At 36.0% G+C, this 19,168-nt stretch overlaps 1 protein-coding gene and 1 long non-coding RNA gene across 2 annotated transcripts in view; one reads left to right on the forward strand and one right to left on the reverse strand.

The window, feature by feature from the left end:
- Positions 1-13,866, forward strand: part of LOC119714168 (uncharacterized) — a 55,847-nt gene extending 41,981 nt beyond the window's left edge. The window contains exons 4-5 of the long non-coding RNA XR_005261273.2: positions 8,597-8,669; positions 13,201-13,866. This is a non-coding gene — a long non-coding RNA (uncharacterized lncRNA). The remainder of the gene's footprint in view (positions 1-8,596; positions 8,670-13,200) is intronic.
- Positions 1-19,168, reverse strand: part of NTF3 (neurotrophin 3) — a 63,537-nt gene that overhangs the window by 29,847 nt on the left and 14,522 nt on the right. The gene's annotated exons all lie outside the window — the stretch shown is intronic.

The raw sequence follows: 19,168 nt of genomic DNA on the forward strand, positions 1-19,168 counted from the left end.
TGCTTAAGTTGACTCCTTGTACAGCTGAGGTGTTTGTATCGACTTCATTGTTTTCTTGACTGTGGGTAGCTAGAGTGCATTTACTGATTCTGAAGTAAAATAAAAATGTAGTTTTCTAAAGCTACTTTTCTACCTGTGAAATGAGAATGACGTACTACTTAGCTTTGTCTCAAGTGTACGGTTAAATACAGAGTAAAAACTGCAAGACTATACTTGCTGTGGAAGCAGTTGTGGGAAGTAAAGACAGCTCCTGTACCCAAGATTCCCTAGACTTCTTTGTGCATGGGCAAAAATATTTTTAGGTTTTTATATCTACTGTGTATTTTACTCATCTACTTCACAAAAAAATAATCAAAACCTAGGGAATGTTTGCCACTATTTTCCTATATACAACATATCTATAATGAAGGCTTACACGAATATAGATGTAAATGACACTGCTGGATGCAGACATGATGGACTCATGATTGATGTGGATGGTAATCAAGTGGTCTGTGCGCAGACTAACAGTGGTTGTGAGACCTCTCACTCCCTGTTCCCAGAGGGATACTAAATGTGATTCTGGTTTTTGCTCCTGGTGTAGTAGATATTATAGTTCAGCTTGTTTATGTAAACTGTGATACTGATTTTAAGTTTATCTAGACAGTACTTTTTGAAAACGGTTCCTTATTTGATTTTACATAAGACCATGCAAAATCAGTTTCAATTAAAACAAAATGTGACTTTCTTACATCACAAGAAGTGTTCACATGACCACATGCAGAAACAACATATATTAACTCCTCATTGTGGATTAGAAAATATTTTTGGTGACCTCAGTAATATCAGAGTTTTCTTGGGAAGTTGCACCATGCAAAAAATATATGTTTTTTTGCTGTACGTAGCAAAAGATCACAGAGATGCACTAGCTGAAATGTGAATCCAAGAATAAACGTAAATGTGTTGTATTCCTTTCAGTGCGTCATCTCCTCTAGAAACAAAAAGGAAGAACTAGCATCAAGGACAGGATTTTCAGAGTTGTCTAAATGTATTCATTCCTTCAATTGCCAAAAGTGTTCTGGACTTCACACATCTCAATAAATTACGAAAGAGCTCTGCAATATTCTGGCATGTGACAGTAACATCAGAGTTCAACCTGTCCTTTGATGGCCCTAGAAAAATGTCTCAACATTTTTAAACAGTACAGATATTTGAGAAGCCTTGATGAGATGAGTGCTCTGCCTCTATGTTCTGGATCTAACATCTGGAGAACTCCTACCACTACATTGTCTGAAAAAGATGCAGTTTTCCAGAAACATGCAATTGATAAAAAGGAGAATCTCATATGGTATTCTCTACCCCTAACACTACAAGATTTGACATGTTAAGTTTGTGTATAACATTCTTCTACTGATAATTTTGTGCTACCAAAAGCAAATATGTTTCTTGTTTAGTGTGTAGAAACACTAGAATATGTTTCAGAAAGATCTTTTCTCCCATTTTCACTCTAATTCCACTAGAGAAAGCACAAAAGTGGCTTCTAGTTATTGAAGTTATGCTTGTGAAGAAAAATGATATCACTATAAAAATGGGCATACAGCAATGTATTACAAGTATGAATGGTGTCAAATGGTCGTAGTTTTACTGGTCCTGAAAGAAATCTGTCACTGTTCTGTAATTCAGGATACATGTCTTACCCGGAGATTTTGCTCCTATGTTTTCCTCATTTTTTATTTCCTTTACATTTGTGGTTGATTTATAATAAGAAAGACAGAAACATGAACCATGAACATAAAATGCATACAATTTATGCAAAAATAATTCCAATTCATGAGCATTCATGCTTTTTTAAAAAAAATATTTTTTATTTTTTTAATATACTTTTAGCAATTTGGGGGCTTCTAAACATAGTTGCGCATAGAGTATGTAACATATTTCAGGACCAATCCAGCTTCAAAAGAAATCAGTGGGAGTCTTCCTGTCTCCTTGTGGTGAGGTGGAATTGGACTGATAAAATTGGAAGAAATATTGGGGAAAGCTTTTGGGACACTTACTCAAAATTACTTAATGAGTCAGGATGAAAATACATGATCCCTCTGGTATTTCCTAATCCTTCTTACATTCAGTAATATAGTATGTCAAGATTCTGGAGACTGGAGTTTATCCTCTAAATCCTCGATACCCACAGCTATACCGAACAGTGAGGACTGTCATATCATTCATATAAGTACTATGTCAAAGAGATGTTAGTTCTGGGAGTTGAATAGAGGGGTTCCTCATGACTCCTCTGCCCTTTTGGTCCCTTATATTCCCAGACATGACTGCATTCAAATTATCTAGAATCACCAATTTGTTAATAGGTTAACTATCCAGTGTGAATGGATTTCTGCATACCACATTCATCCAAATTCTTAGGCTCAACTCTAGCTGCTGATACTTTTAAATACACCATTTCATATCATTCCTTTGAAAGCCTGGGAAGCCTTGAAATATATTTGGATCTGAAACCTTAACTGCCTCTAGATATATGAATACACTCGTGACTCTTTTACCCTTCCTCTTTAAATCAACACTTTTTTTTTTTTCTTCCCCAAAGTTAACATTCTCAGGCTGTATTTTTTTTTCTTCCAGTCTTCTCCTAGTAAAATGGACACTTTTTGACTGTCTATCACTCCTATTAGAGCTTGACTGCTGTAATGTCTGACTGGTGGCTGACCCACTTCGCACCCTTAAATTGTGCAGCAGGGACTTCTGAAATAACAAATCACAATCTCATTTGCTTGACAGCCATTAGTTGTGACTAAACCATCATAGCAGCACAAAAGACAGTGTGGCAAAGCAAGGATAGTGCTGCCTTAAATTTGAACCATCTGGAGACTAAGGATTTTAACAGACACACAAAAAAAGTTTTATTTGAAAAGAAATACACTAGTCACTCCAAGAAGTTATCTTTTAAAGTAGTGCCTTGAATCAGAAAACACAATCACTATGCCTCGCAAAGCTCAAAGAAAATAAGAGCTAAGTAAAAAGTGAAGTTAATTGAAGATGAGTACTGAAGGAAACCAGTACAAACAAGACAAAAAAGATGTAATTCTGCCATAAATAGATCATGTTAATTACCTGTGTATAATATTTTAGACTTAACAATAAAGGACATTCCTCCAAATGCAAGCAGTCATAACAACTAGTAACATTTTCATTAAAAACAGACTAAGCCTTGTCTTCATGTCAAAACCAATAAGCTGCAGAAGAGTAATTAAATGAATTTCAGCAACCCTATACCTCTTCATCTGGGAGAGAGAAGGGGAGGGATGGAGATATTTAATAAGCTAGCATCATTGCAACAGCTTGGTGTTTTTAAAAACACAGTGCCAAACTGCTAAAAGAGAAAATCTTTCATCTTTCTAATATATATATATAGTGGAGTGGGATGTTTCTTATTGCTGTATTGCTGTACACTCTGTGGAAGAGACTATCAAGAGAGAGAGCCTGAGCATTTCCAGTTCAACATGCATCTTCATTTTCTACTATACATAAGTTAGAAGTTTAAAAAGAACTGAAATAAAACAGATTTAGTTGTCTTAACTGTTATACTTTTAAAGGGAATACAAATGTTCCTTATGCTTTCTAAAAAAAAAAAAAAAAAAGGATAAACAACAATTATCAATTTTCTGTTTTATTTTTTTACAAGAAGTGATTGCAAGAGGGCGGGTGAAGTCTGCCAGTGATCTTGTTCTCATGTACCAGCTCTGGTATTGAACATAGTTTACATCTTCTACAGTGATTTGCCATTGTTTCCATCTTAACATCTGAAGGCTGCACTATCTCAGAAGACCACAACCCAAAGAACTGTAGAATTTTCTCTGTGTTGACATATCTTCCATGTTCTCTATTTTATTTTATTTTATTTTATTTTATTTTATTTTATTTTATTTTATTTTATTTTATTTTATTTTATTTTATTTTATTTTATTTATTTTATTTTATTATTTTATTTTATTTTATTTTATTTTATTTTATTTTATTTTATTTTATTTTATTTTATTTATTTTATTTTATTATTTTATTTTATTTTATTTTATTTTATTTTATTTTATTTTATTTTATTTTATTTTATTTATTTATTTTTATGTTTACAATGCTTTTATTTGACTCCAGTTGGCACGCCAAGAGATTACAGGCATCAAGTTTCACCTCACAAATCGTAATAGCCATAAGGACTGTATTTAATGAAGTGAATCCCACCTCAAAAGAATGAGACTGCTTTTGCTATATTATTATGATAATCAACAGTTAAGTTGGCATTTGCCAGCCGTAACCACAGATGTCATCTTTGAAGTGTGAGAAAAACAGCACTAATGTCAAATACCACAGTGTGGGAACACTTGGCATACACCACCAGCTTAAGAAAATCAAGAATTTGGCTATGCTCCTGGAAGATACTGTGGTTGAAGTGACATAAATATATAATTAGGAGAATCCATACATCAACAGGAACTGCACCCACTTTAATGTTAAAGTGATGGGGAAAGCACAACATTTTTCATTGTTCTTCACTTCTTCTGACATAGAGGTATCTGAGGCAAACACATATCTGACTTTGATTTTAAGAAGACTCCTGGGAGGGTATCCTTTAGATTTCAACTCCATGTGTACAATAAGCAGAGCCTGCACAGCAATGCCTTTGAGCCATGAACCACCATTAAATCACTGTCCAGTAGTAGTGTTCATATTTGGCTAGTGTATGTCTTGCTCAGTTCCAGTACAGTAAGTTCAATAGGCTTGGAGCTGAACTGCAGTACAGCCATTAATCAAAAACCCTATAAAATTGAGTTCCAGGAATTTATAAATATATAATACAAATATGAGCTGTGGGATTTTTTCTGTAAACACTCCATCTCAGAAATGCTTCATGTCTCCCCAAGCACCATAACTTCACCAGCTAGCATAGATAGTTCTAGCTCTTAATTTCTATGTACAACAGCGTTGTCTTGCTTTGTATCCCTGCTTTTCAGTTCACAGTCATTGTGAAGGGGAGAGAGCAAGAGGACATCTCACCACCACAGAAGCCTACCTGTTTTTTTTCATTGGACAAACAGGGCATGACCTTGTAAGTCAAGGACCAACATCCTGTGTTTTTTCTGGAATAAGGGAACAGGACTGAATCTTCCCACCCACTTGCCAGCAGCCATGAAATATCAGTTCAGTGCAACTCCAAAGTCCTTAGGAATCTCTCCATTAACTTTATTTGGATTGATCTATGGGGTACTAATAATTTAACTTTAAGACTGGACAGAAAATAAAGCACTATTTTGCTTTTTCTAAAGGAATGTTCTCTCTGTTTTATGCTTTCCTTTTATATGAAAACTTCCTTTGCTCTTCTTCACTGCCATTCTACTTTAAATACCCCATTTTTATCTGTCTTAGACAGAAATCTGAAACTGGAAAGTGTCCCCTTTGTTTCTATCTCCTACTGAGACCACTTGACTAGACCTTGCAAAGTGTTGATAAGCGATCCTTTTGGAGAGGAGGAGTTGAAAATGGAGATCACTCTCTTGGCCTTTCAGGAGTAACGTGAAAGACTTTCCCAGTGAACTGATTTGCTTACATATACTTTGAAATGTTACGTTTTGTCTTCTCTTAGGCCAGACTATGTTGTGATGGCATAAATACATGCTGGTCTCTGAAAAAGTTCTGTAAAGTAGAGTTACTTGAGTTTTCTTATGGATGTTTTTTATTGTTTTTATTTTATTATTTTATTTTATTTTATTTTATTTTATTTTATTTTATTTTATTTTATTTTATTTTATTTTATTTTATTTTTACTTCTAGTTTGTCATAAGACCATGCCTCAGTAATTTATAAACCACTTAAAACATTCATTGTAGACTAAGTAAATGGAAGTAATGTTTAATTGTTCATTTTTTAGTGGTGATGCAGAATGTAATACTGCATATGCAGTTTACAAGGCTCCACCACTAGCATTTGGACTCCATTTTAAACTTATAAATCAAGTGCTAAGTATAGTGCTTGTTTGTATCTGTGAAATATTTCCTTCTCGTTTGTTCTTATCAACCTCTAGTAATGATATATACATATGTCATGTAAGACAGTAAATATGCAGAAGTTCCAAGGAAAATTTCAGTGCCATATCTCTGCTGATTAATGTTTGAAACTAGCATAAAAGCTAGAACAAAGATAACCTTTAGCATAGTCTAGAGGAATGAACACAGCAGATAAATACTCTCCTATGGAAAGTGCAACAGCAGAACTGATATGCCACCCAGACTCCATTTCGAGGATTACAGACACTTGTGTTCTCCTCTAGCCTTGTTTGTTCATTCCAAGGTGTATTTAGTTCAGTCTGGTAGGCGGGAAATTACATTTTTTGTCTTCATTTTACTGCCAGCTGTAAGCTAAACCATGCTTCTTGAAGGCTGTAGCAATGAATTCATTAAATATTGGAATCTAGGGTCACTGTGCTCGTCTGTCACTGTAAGTCCATGACTCTATTTTCTGCAGTTGTGCTCTGTGGACAAAGAGCCTTTCCTACATGATGCAACTGTGAGAATTAACAGCTGAGGATTTGCACAGTGCTGTGGACACTAGCACTACTAAAGCAAGAAGAAATGGAGAAGGACCATAATTGTATACCTGAGGGTAAAAGCGTGAACACTGCAATTCAGTGTAAGAACACAATCATAGAATGGTTTGGGCTGGAAGGAACCCTTAAGGATCATCTAATTCCAACCCCCCTGACAAGGGCAGGGACACCTTCCACTAGAGCAGGTTGCTCAAAGTGCCATCCAACTTGGCTTTAAACACTTCAGGGAGGTGCAGCTACAATTTCTCTGGACAACATGTTCCAGTGCCTCACCAAACTCTGAGTAAAGAATTTCTTCCTTATATCTAATCTAAATCTACCCTTTTTTAGTTTAAAGCCATTACCCCTTGTCCTATCACTATGCCCCCTGATAAAGAGTCTCTCTCAAGCTTTTCTGTAGGCCCCCTTTAGATACTGGAAGGCTGCTATAAGGTGTCCCCAGAACGTTCTCTTTTCCAGGCTGAACAAGCACAAGTCTCTCAGCCTATCTTCATAGGAGAGGTGCTCCAGCCTTCTGATTAACCTTGTGGCCCTCCTCTGGATTTGCTCCACCATGTCCATTTCCTTCCTGTGCTGGAGGTCCTGAAGCTGAACACAGTACTCCAGGTGGGGGTCTTAAGAGAACAGTGTAGAGGGTTAGAATCATTTCTCTTGACCTGGTGATCACTTTTTAAAAATTATTTTATTTTTTATGCAGATCATAGTATAGAGGAAAGATATTAACAAACTGTCTAGCAACCTCATGTTACTGTTTCAGTGAAATTCTGTTACTAACATATACAGGTTAAAGACTACAAACCAGACTTATGTTTGTGTTTCTAAGTGGCTATTTCATAAGGAAATAATAAAATATGAGCCAAGACAGCATCACCAGGATAAATGTTTTCAGAAAGCCCTCAATACAGCAGACATTCTAGTAAAGACCATTTGCCTTTTAATTGTCACAGCGAGCTAAGGGACAGACTTAGGTGCCCATAAACTAGTGTCTTGTGATTTGACATGCCCAAGGGGATTCAGTGTAGCTTCCAATAAGGCACATTGCCCTGGAAAAGCATGGGTCTTTGATAAACCGGAACTAGATTTGTATGGATGTTTCAGGCATTTCAAATATCTCTTAGATACTAACACAAGTTAACTTCTCCCTGACAGTATATGAAAATGAATCCTAATGAGATTGTATCTAGCAGCATATATCCAGTATTCTTGCTTTATGGTCCAGTGATATTTGTTATATAGCATTGACCAGCTACTATGCATGAGAGAAGTCATAGTTCATTTAGACCAGATCTTGTTTGTCATGTAAGCTTCCTGCATTGAGAAGGTGCTCAATTTGCCAGAAAAAAAAAAAAAAGATATTTGACCCTCTTACATTACAATGTAGCAAGATCAGCCCTGCTTGGTTAAAGGATGAGGTAGGCACAGGATGTCCTTTCAACAACTAGGGATGCTACAGCATAGCAACAGATTGCTTAGAAAATGTCTAAAGTTTTCATCACCAAAAGCCATCGAGAACAAGATAGATGAGTAGATATTTATATACAGAGAGCAAGAGTCTGGGAGCAAGAGTTTGGTCATCTCCTCATGCCCATTTATGAGGCTATATGATTTTCTTGTCTGAATCTTTCTACTTTTGAAAACTCTAGGACTACCGCAGAAGGAGAGAGAAGTGTGTCTCATGTATAAGAATGTTTGCAAATTTGGGTTGATGGACAACACAATTTGCACGGAGATGTTGTGAGATGTTATTTCAAGTTATGCAAAATATCTATTGCTTTTGTAAACTCACAGGGAAGCAAAATATAATGGGAGAAAAACAAACAGACAAAAAATAACAGATTGCACCCTGCCATGCACTGAAGAGAGAGATGGAATATAAAGTTTAATTTTGTGGTTTCAAACTGCATTTTTAGTAAAACAATGGACAAAAATATTAGGCTGCTTTAGTCTGTAAGTTGTACCCTGATCTACAAACTTAATGATATAATGTGTCCTTGTGCATGTTTATTGAACTAGGCTACCAAGACTGTGAAGGAATGCTACCAATGGCTCTTGTGATACCCTTGCAGGCCTCAGCCTTAAGACAAAGGTAAGCAGAATGCTGGGAAAGATTTGTTCACAGTGTGTAGCACTAACTGGATATTGTACTAAGTATGCTTTGCCAAGACACACTGGGGAAAAACAGTTCAGCATTTACATATTTATGTGCCATGGTGTGAGAAAACCATAAAATATTGTACTAATTCTGTGCCCATGCTGTGTAGGGGCAGAACTCCAGGTTTGTCAGCCTGTGAGAGAATAGATTTGGCCCTGAATCTGTCTTGCTAAAATAGTTATTGAGATCTGGTAACCAAAATATATAACAATGGTTTCAGAATCTCCATGAATTGTGTGCAACTGTGTGTAATTGTAATCATCAAAAATATTCTTTGTTTTCATATCACCTCAGTAGATCTGCTGAATTCTCTGCAGCCTCTATACATACAGTGCCATAAAATGCAAATGCTTTTGTCTTGGAAAATAACCAACAAGGAGCATACTGTGATAGTGGGTGTGGACGTAGATACCAGCCAAGAATATTTTAGGCTGGGTTTATAAGGAAGAGTGAAGTATCTTTTATGTCTCCATAAGATACATTACATCTTAAGAACAACAAAAGTCAAGTAAGAATTCCAAACACACTTCAAACTTAATAACAAACTGAGGTCATCTTGCAAAGGTAAAATGAGCCTTAACCATGTTTTAAGAGTAGTCATGGGTAACAATTCTATCTGTAAGTATCCAATCCTTGAAGAAAACTAGCTAGCCCTCAACTAGAAGTCTAGCACATAGCAGGTGTTGAAAATGGAAATGTAATTTCCCAGCTAGGCAGACATCCAATATTTATGAGCCAAGTCTGTGGAAATAACTGAATCTGCTGATAGGGACAGAATAATTTAGCAGAAAATCAAGTAACTTTTCCACTTCAGGAAAAACCGTCATTCACCTTTTATCTTATCGTATTCCTACCACAGCCAAAATGTATTGTCAGCTGCTGAAGCAATCGTATAAGATACTAATATAAAAATGTAAGAATCATCACAAATATAGTTATTTACAGTTATTTACTTAATTAGTTGTCTGACAGAGATAAGTGATGAATGGACAAGAAAGAGTGAGAGAGAGAGAGAGAAAGAGAAAGAGAAAAAGAAAAAGAAGAAGAAAAAAAAAGAAGAAGAGGAAGAAGAAGAATAAGAAAGAGAAAGAACAAGAACAAGAACAAGAACAAGAAAGAGAAAAAGAAAAAGAAAAAGAAAAAGAAAAAGAAAAAGAAAAAGAAAAAGAAAAAGAAAAAGAAAAAGAAAAAGAAAAAGAAAAAGAAAAAGGAAAAGGAAAAGGAAAAGGAAAAGAAAAAGAAAAAGAAAAAGAAAAAGAAAAAGAAAAAGAAAAAGAAAAGAAAAAGAAAAGAAAAAGGAAAAGGAAAAGGAAAAGGAAAAGGAAAAGGAAAAGGAAAAGGAAAAGGAAAAGGAAAAGGAAAAGGAAAAGGAAAAGGAAAAGAAAAAGAAAAAGAAAAAGAAAACACAGATTCCTGAGAGGGAAAATAGTCCACTAACTTGCAGCAGTACCTCTATAACTTCCTATGTAGTGTTTTGGATCTGGATTAAATGTAGATTAGAGTTGATTTTTTTTTTCTGGTTTGACAATGTGTCAATCATGTCAGATATTTTTTGAAATTTCTACCAAGTTGGGTAGAAATCTTTCGTCAAAAACAGATGTTGCTATGAGATTTCTGAAGCAGTGAAATATAGCCCTTGCATTTTTGGATCTAAGTCAGAACAGAACTACAGAACTAGAATGGCTCTGGAGAAACAAATCTTGCACACTTCCTGCCCAGCCGAAATCTGAAGATGCCTTGGTTTTCTCTGTGACTGTTAGTGAAATAATTGATAATTGCCAGACAGACAGATCTGTTCCTGTCAACACTCCTAACTCAAAAGTCAACTCCCAAATTTGCTTGAGAATTTCCTGTCTCCTTCTGATAAGGCTCCTGTCTCATTTTGGCAGACTACCTATATCAAACTGCCAAACTATGCATAACAACACTTTTCATGGGTGTTTGCACAAATTCAGATAATCCTGACACCCCCCATACATAGCCCAAATCTCAATGGATCAATGGAGAATTAAAATGTGGAGAAATGAATGATCAAGTCCTAAAAAGGAATAGATTCAGTATATTTCCCATATTTCTTTATCTTTTCATTTGAAACTCACTCTGTTAGAAGACTAGTAAGGAGACTAGAGTCTAGCTAAATTGTCAGAACAATAGAGCATAAGTAGGATCAGTGTGCTGGATGTGCCCATCACTGGCTCTGTGTAAAATGTGAGCATCGACCTTTTAGAACTGGTTTCAAATGGATTATGATATCCCTGCACCCACCCAAGTATATTTGTTATTCAAACAGGCATGCCAAATAACTGACTAATAATTGCCTTCTTGAGTTGGAACTCATTCCAGGACAGTTTTTTTTGTTAGCATTTGGTCAGAGTCACAGCAAAACTCTTTGGAGCCTGTTTTGGCAACCCTCTGCCCTCAATTCCCTCTTCTTTTGCTCTTTCCAGCTACTGCCAGCAAAGACTCCTGCTTGCTGCATCCTCAGATATTGGCAGGCCCTCCTCTTGGAGAAGTGCAACAGATCTGGCATGTGTCCTGTTTGGTGTGTCTCTGAATTGACATCTCTACTCACCCTATTCCTTGTGTTGGCATCATAACTAATGTTCAAATGTCAGACTACACCGATAGATGCATCATTCACCCAAGGAATGGGTTTGCTCCATTCCACCCTACAGACACCCCACTTTCAAGAAGTCCCCATGCAGATACTCATTTTTACAAACGTGCAACAGTAGCTCTCTGGAATCAAAGTAAAAAATTCCTCTAAAATTATCACCTCTCACCTGAAATTACACAGGGCAATATAAATGACATTTTTATATCTAAGAACCAAAATCATAGAATGTCTTGTGTGGGAAGAGACTTTAAAAATTATCTAGTTTCAAACCCCACTGCCATTGGCAGGGATGCCACCCACTAGATCAGGTTGCCCAAGGCCTCATCCAACCTGGTCTTGAATACCTCCAGGGACAGGGCATCCACAGCCTCTCTGGGTAACCCGTTCCAGTGCTTCACCACCCTCTGAGTAAAGAATTTCCTCCTAACCTTTAATCTAAAACTCCCTTTTTTTTAGTTTAAAACTATTCCCCCTTGTCCTGTTGTTAGCTGACTGATCAAAAAATTTGCTCTCCATCTTTTTTGTAAACCTTCTATAAGTATTGAAAAGCTGCAACGAGGCCACCCCAGGGTCTTCTCTTATTTAGGCTAAACAGCCCCAGCTCCCTCAGCCTTTCTTCATAGGAGAGGTGCTCCAGCACTATGGTCAACTTAATGGCCCTTCTCTGAACCCATTCTAAAAGACCCACATCCTTCTTGTGTTGGGGGCCCCACACCTGGACACAGTACTCTGAGTGGGGCCTCACAAGTGCAGGACAGGGTGGACAATCACCTCCCTCGACCTACTGGCCACTTGTCTGTTGATGCAGCCCAGGATGCAGTTGGTCTTCTGGGCTGCAAGCATGTACTGCTGGCTAAAGCCAAAATGACAATTATGTCAATGAGTCAGCAAAAATTGTAGTCATAGAATTACAGAATGTTTGAGGTTGGATAATACCACTCGAGGTCACCCACTCCAGGCCCTCTGCTCAAGCAGAGCTACCTAGGACCATGTCTAGACAGGTTTTGAATTTTTCCAAGGTGGGAGACTCCACAATGTCTCTGGGTAACCTGTTCCAGTGCTTGGTCACCATTACAGTAAAAAGTGTTTCTTGATTTTCACAGGAAATCTCTTATGTCTCAGTTGATTGCCAATTGCCTTTTGCCTATTGGTGCATGGATTTTAAGAGATGGAGGACAGAGAGATCTTTGTAATTGACACATAACAGACAAGATTCATTCCAACTGAAATTATTTGAAAGTTTTCTGTTCAAGTGGATGAGTCATTTTATATCCCAAGATCTGAGTATATAGAAAATGAAAATAAATAAATAAATAAATAATGAAAAGAAAGTAACTTACCCCAAAGGTTACAAGAAACAAAAATGAAAAATAAAATAAATGAATGAATGACAGAAGGGCCTATTAGGTAAAAACAAAAACAAAAACAAACATATTTTTAGAAATGTGTGTAGCAATAAAAATTAAGCAATGGAAGAGAACTTCAGCAATGTATTGATTATGCATTTGTATTATGCAATGCTTTAAAGCATTTGTTCAAACTTTTCATACTGAAAGGGTTGTGAGGCATTGGAACAGGCTGCCCAGGGAGGTGGTGGAGTCACCATCCCTGGAAGTCTTCAAAAGACGTTTAGATGTAGAGCTTAGGGATATGGTTTAGTGGGGACTGTTAGTGTTAGGTTAGAGGTTGGACTCGATGATCTTGAGGTCTCTTCCAACCTAGAAATTCTGTGATTCTGTGATTCTGTGATTCATCCACTTTTATGGGATACTTACCTGGTCTTTGGTAGATAAAGTCTTATGGCAAGATCTCATACTATAATATATGATACAATGTGCTTTCTTTCAGGTACTTCATTTTTATTTGGGATGTATACAACTGGGAGAAAATACATACCCATACCCAAAGGAAAGGATCGCATTTTTCAGATGCACTCCCTTGTACAACTGTGTGAGAAGAGGAATTTACAACCTAGTGGCTGTGGACTAGTGCAAGTTTCTGCTTTTTTGCCAGGGAAAGAGCCTGAGAGCTTTGATCCCTGTTTTCTCCAACAGCATGTTTATGAACTCTCAGGGTCTCCTAATATCTCTAACATAATTGTAGTAATCAAAAAGTCAGATATATTAGCACAAATAGAGTTATTTTTCAGTACCAGGACTTAGAAAAATGCCCAGCACTGTTATAAACCTTTGATTTCAGTAGTTTTACGAATGCAGTATATAAGACGGAGCTGAACAGAGTATGAACGGAGCTATCTGCACTGAAAATCTTGGTCTAGAATTTGATGAAGTGCTTCCAGTACGTGATATATTTAAAAGAAAGAAACAAGAAACAGAGATGAACAAACACACACACACACACACAAAAAGAAAAGATTGACCCTGTTTCTGAACTAGAGGAAAAGCAATATTTGAATTATTTTGGAGCAAATAATTTGGAGCCAATTTTGGAGCAGAAAGCATAACAGAATGAAAAGATAGTTGCTTTTCCAGAAGTGCACACCTCAGAGGCAGTCTGGACTGATCACCATTGTTAAAATATATATCTGTAATCACAGAATAAACATAAAAATATTCAGTGGAACAGAAATACTCTTTAGTAATATATGAATTGCTCTTCCTTGCAACTTCTCCTGTACCTTTTTACACTGTTTTATTAAGTAAAAAAAATAAAAATAAAAGCATGATCACATTGTCTGCTAATCTCTACCAGTAATTTCTAAATCTGCAAGTCTATTTTAACCAAATCTGCAAGAGGTACATAATTTTTAAAAATATTAAGTTCCTATAAGTTTCATAAGTGGCAGAAGAAGACACTCATGTTATTATCTCTCTCATAAAGAACAAAATGTTGTAAGTTCAGTAGCTTCTTATCCTCTATTATCATACACAGAGCTCAAATAACAAAAATACATGCTGTGTCTTTCTAAGCTAGTAGACAGAGAAAAGGAAAAGAGATAAGAAGCTGTGTAGGTGTTTAAAGGACAGGGAGGTGAGCGCAGGAGAGCTAGAGGAAGCAGAGGTATTGCAGAATGGAAGGAATGCTCTCAGAAGGACTACAAGCACAGGGCACAAGTTCATAAGAAAATGGGTTTCATTCATGTAGCTGACATCGAGGCGCTTGTTTTGGTTTAGTCTTTGTTACTTGGAAAATAGTTTCTGTTAAACTCAAAACGAAACACTCATGTCAGGACTGGATTATATGCAGTTGGACTTGCTGGTAAATCCACAGCTCACTTTAAATTCACATTGTAGGCTTTACAATACAGCTATCTCTTTGCATGTAAAAGAATGTTTACTCTATGAGAACAAAATATTGCCAAGAACAAGTTTAAAGGAAAACTATTACAGTCTTGACTGTGGATAACTTATGTTAATTCTGTAGCAAAGACATAACCATTATACTAAATTTGTCTAAAGGAGGAGGCAAGACAGCAAGGCTCAGAGTTACTAAAAGACTTTCATAAAGTGGGAAGGCAAGTAAACAGAACACTTTAATCAACATATAGACAGTGCTTGATGAAATATTCATGTTTTGTATGATAAATAACATACTCATTTGCTCAGTCTAGTATCAAAATTGGTTAGGAGCCATGAAGTTCTACCGGCTTTCAAGCTATTGAATAACACCAGTTTCACATATTCAGAGTACAGATTTAAATATAATTTAATTGAGGAAAGCTGAAGTATAAGACGTGTCCTGAGGGGTGTCTTTCCCTATAATTGTTTAGGATTACTTTGCAAAGGTTGTTTCATTGTCAGCATTGGATTTAGTAGTGAGACATAATTAAATTTTCTACTTCTGTAATACAGTGGGACTCTGAATTTGAAACCTAGTAAGCCTCTTCCCCTTCTAGACAAGGAGGTGTCTGCATGCATAAAAACTTCTACCTGCTTGCATTCTTATAAGAACTATAAAATTAGGCACATAAATGAAATATGAAAATGGTTAAGCATCTAATAAAGATGGGAGCATGTGAAGGAATTCCATCTGCTAAAAAACATGATTATAATTATGGAGTTTCTCTCTTTAAAATTTGTTTCTGCCAGGAAATAAAGGAAGTTATAAGTGAGCTAAAGAAAAAAATAATGATTAGAAACACCCATTCCCTAAAGAAGTAATTGTGAAAGAGGTATTTTTTATATTCATTCTTAGAACTGTACTTTTAAGATTTCTGCTACAAGTTGTGTCATTGCACCAGTGTGCTGTTAGTATGAACAATTCATCTCACTACAATGTTCATAGCCTTTCCCTATAAATAAATAAATAAATAAATAAATAAAATGAAAAGGGGGTGAGGTTAAACAGTTAAAGTCCAGTTTAATTGAAAGCAACTCTGAAAGGGCTGAAATTGACAGACGGTTGCTTTGGTTTTGTTCTTTTACTTTATACTGAAATGGCATCACTCATTCCAGACATAGTTAAATCTATCAGAAACAAGCTGAATTTCTTGAAAAAGCACAAAAGAACCTTAATGTGTTGGAGGGGAAAAATAATTCTAGCAGTGCCAACAAGGAGGGAAATACTAATGGAAATCAGCAATTAGATTTTTTATCACCAGATTAGCTTCACTTCTTCTTAATATGGTGAAATGACACAGTAGCGATACTACTGATGCTTGTATCACCTACAGCACTCTTCAATACAAGAGCAGTCAGAGGGAGGAATTTTCCATCCTCTCTTTCCACTTCATCCCATCACCAAATAAAACAGCATAGGTGACATTCATAAGATACGAGTTTATGATTCTGGTTTTGAAAAGCTCAGTGACTCTTCTCCACAAGTAGAGGCAAATACAGCAGAGATTCTACCTGCAGCAATACAGCCACTCAGTGTTGCAGTGAGGTGGTGTGGTTTAGCTTCCTTCTCTAAAATCTAATTGTCTCAGAAAACAGTCTCAGAACTACGCACTAAAGGTTAAGTTTTGGTAGACAGCTGTTTTCAGTAATTCAAGAAATAGAAATGGATGAAATTTCCTTATTGTGCTTATGTAAAACAATGGTTCTGTACAATTAAATTACATACTCCAGCAGATATTTATGATTTGGCAATACTTTTTCTCATTTTCACCATCAAACCTGAAATAGTAACAATAGATATTTCAGTCCATGTGATTTGTATCATATGAAATATTTAGTTTCAATTTTCGTAACAAAATGAAGTTACTTTATTTTCCTAACCTCAGTAACAAATCACATAGCTATTTTCTGTGTACAGCATTCTATTTCACCAATGTTATACCCAGACACAGTTCTTCCTTGTGGACTGAGTCCCCAAAGGATAACATCTCCAACAGCTGCTGTATTAACATCCCTCAGTGATGTTAATCACTGATGCTGAATCATGACTCTAGGCCGACGTGGTGCACTATTGGAGACGTAGTTCTGAACTCCAAGGCAGCCATTCTTTTTCTGTGCCTCTAAAACAGTTTAGAAAGTACTGGTCTTAACCAATAAAAGCTAGGTACAATTTCTGTCTTTCTGAAAGAAGAAAGTAGAGGTCCCTTTTCACTGAATTCCTTCCTCATTATGAGTTCTGAGAAGAAAGTAGAGGTCCCTTTTCACTGAATTCCTTCCTCACTCTGAGTTCTGCCTAACCACCATCAACACACGAAGTATTGTAGCAAGAAGAAAAGAGTATACATAGAGTCCCAAGAACAGAAAGAAGATGAGTAAGGAAACAGAGATGCTAGAAGTCCCCAAATAGCTTAACCTTTCCTGCTGTCAAGCAGCAGAGATTCAAGCAAGATTTATTTTATTTATTTATTTATTTATTTTTTTCAAAAGCTAAGGAATGCTACTGAAGAAGAATATGAGCAGCAATAATTATACCTTTTATGTCTTGGGGACTTGGTTAGAGGCCCTTAATGGCCTGAAGAGGAACAGCAAAGCAGTTACCAGACTGATAAAGAATGAAGGACAGTTTTGAAAGTGTCAACATCATAGAAAGAATAAAAAAGGAGAAAAAACTTTTTTTTTTTTAATACAACGTGTTTAAAACTTCTTCAATCAAACGAGCAATTTCAAGGGATCTTTTGGACCCTATCTGTTCAGTGAAAAAAAATAATGTTATAAACTCCTCATATATATTTATGAAGCAAAACAAAACAAGCAAACAACAACAAACAACAACAATTGAAAAATTGCTAGGCTGCAGACTAGAAACAAACAAACAAACAAACAACAAAACTGCATGTTTTTTAGGAAAAGCAAAAGTAGGCCACAGCTGACTGCCTGGTTTACCAAACCAAAAACCCATCAAAACAGAAAGACACAGGATAAAATTGAGGACTACAAGCAAAAATAGACAAAAGGCAATCAGAGCCAACTTGTAAAATCAGTATAGAAGATTGCATTATACATGGAAAAAGTATCAGAAAAATCAGAAAAAAAAAAGTAATGTTTTGCAACTAAGAAATTTTGTAAAGAATGGTTGCGCAAAAAAAATATGGCAAAACAGGCCTGATGATATTTATCAAGAAACTCAGTGTGTGTGCATTCTGCATGGCTGAAAATTAAAAGAATTATTGGTTGGAGCTGTTGAAAAGCTTTTTATATATATTAGCTGGAACATCACATTGAATCCACATTAAAAAATTTCTGATAGAAATTGTGCTTCTGTGTGAAAGTTAAAATGAAGCTTGCAATGATGAGAAAGCATTTAAAAAGACATCTAGGAGTGCTATATGACAGATGGTGTTTTATTGCAAGTTTGTCCCTAAATTTAAGGTAAGAATGACTAGATTGTTCCCTCCCTTTCCTTCCTTCCTTCCTTCAAATGGAATTCACAAGCTCAGATCCATGATCCAAGATTACCAAAGGCTGTTTATTTAGGGGGGAAGTTATATTTTGGGGGGTCTGTATTACCGGTCTTAGTATGTGAAGAGAATATTACTTGCTAAAATGTCATTCAATGGAGAGTTTAAAACAAGAATACCCGTTTAAGTAACTATAAGATTAAAACCAAAAGCTTTAAAAATTCTTAAAATTATCATGCAAAAATCAAAGAGAAAATCTGCGTAGGTAAAGGTAGCGAGATCTGCAGTGTTGCTATATGTGCAGTCAATACACACATACATATACACATGTACAAATATGTGTGTAATACTTACAATATATATAATGCGTAAGTAATTTCTAATATTGAAAGCAGAGTGGATCACACACCATCCAGAGCCAAATGAGAACTATGAAGGGATTTTTGTCTGCTGATTTTACACTCAAAAGAAGATTTACAGGTGCTATATCTCCATTTCAAATTGCTGTAAGAACAAGGCCTGAATCATCCATAAATAAATTCTAACTAGTATTATATAAAAAGGTTATGACAGAATGACATTATGATAGAATTTAACAGGAAGCCAGAATGCCATGTTAAATATAGTGTAGGAAAGACCAAGGCAGAGAATTTCCTTTGGTACTAGAGGTAAAACTTCAAACTGATTTCTTTTCAGTTTCTGAGAATGGATGAATGCCAGTTCTGAGAACTGGCAAAGATGGGCTGGTGTGGAACAAACTTGACACTTGCCCCTTTTAATACTAATCTTTTGATCTTTCCAGATGGCAGAGTTTACTTCTCTTCCCATCTGCTCCTTTTCAGTATGAACAAGAAAGGAAAAAAGGAAATTGCTAAAACATTTCATGACTTTTAGAAGGATCTTTGAGCTTCTTTTCATGTCATTTATTCTCTACCTGTGAAATATAATGGTGGCACCTATGATTTTTTGCCGTAGTCAAAAGGTATACTCTGGGTTTTGTTTTCCAAGTTTTGCCTGAGATAATCCATCTGAACGAAATTAATGGATGAAAACATGGAA

The sequence above is a fragment of the Anas platyrhynchos genome, chromosome 1 (genome assembly GCF_047663525.1).
Source record: "Anas platyrhynchos isolate ZD024472 breed Pekin duck chromosome 1, IASCAAS_PekinDuck_T2T, whole genome shotgun sequence".
Classification (NCBI taxonomy): domain Eukaryota; kingdom Metazoa; phylum Chordata; class Aves; order Anseriformes; family Anatidae; genus Anas; species Anas platyrhynchos.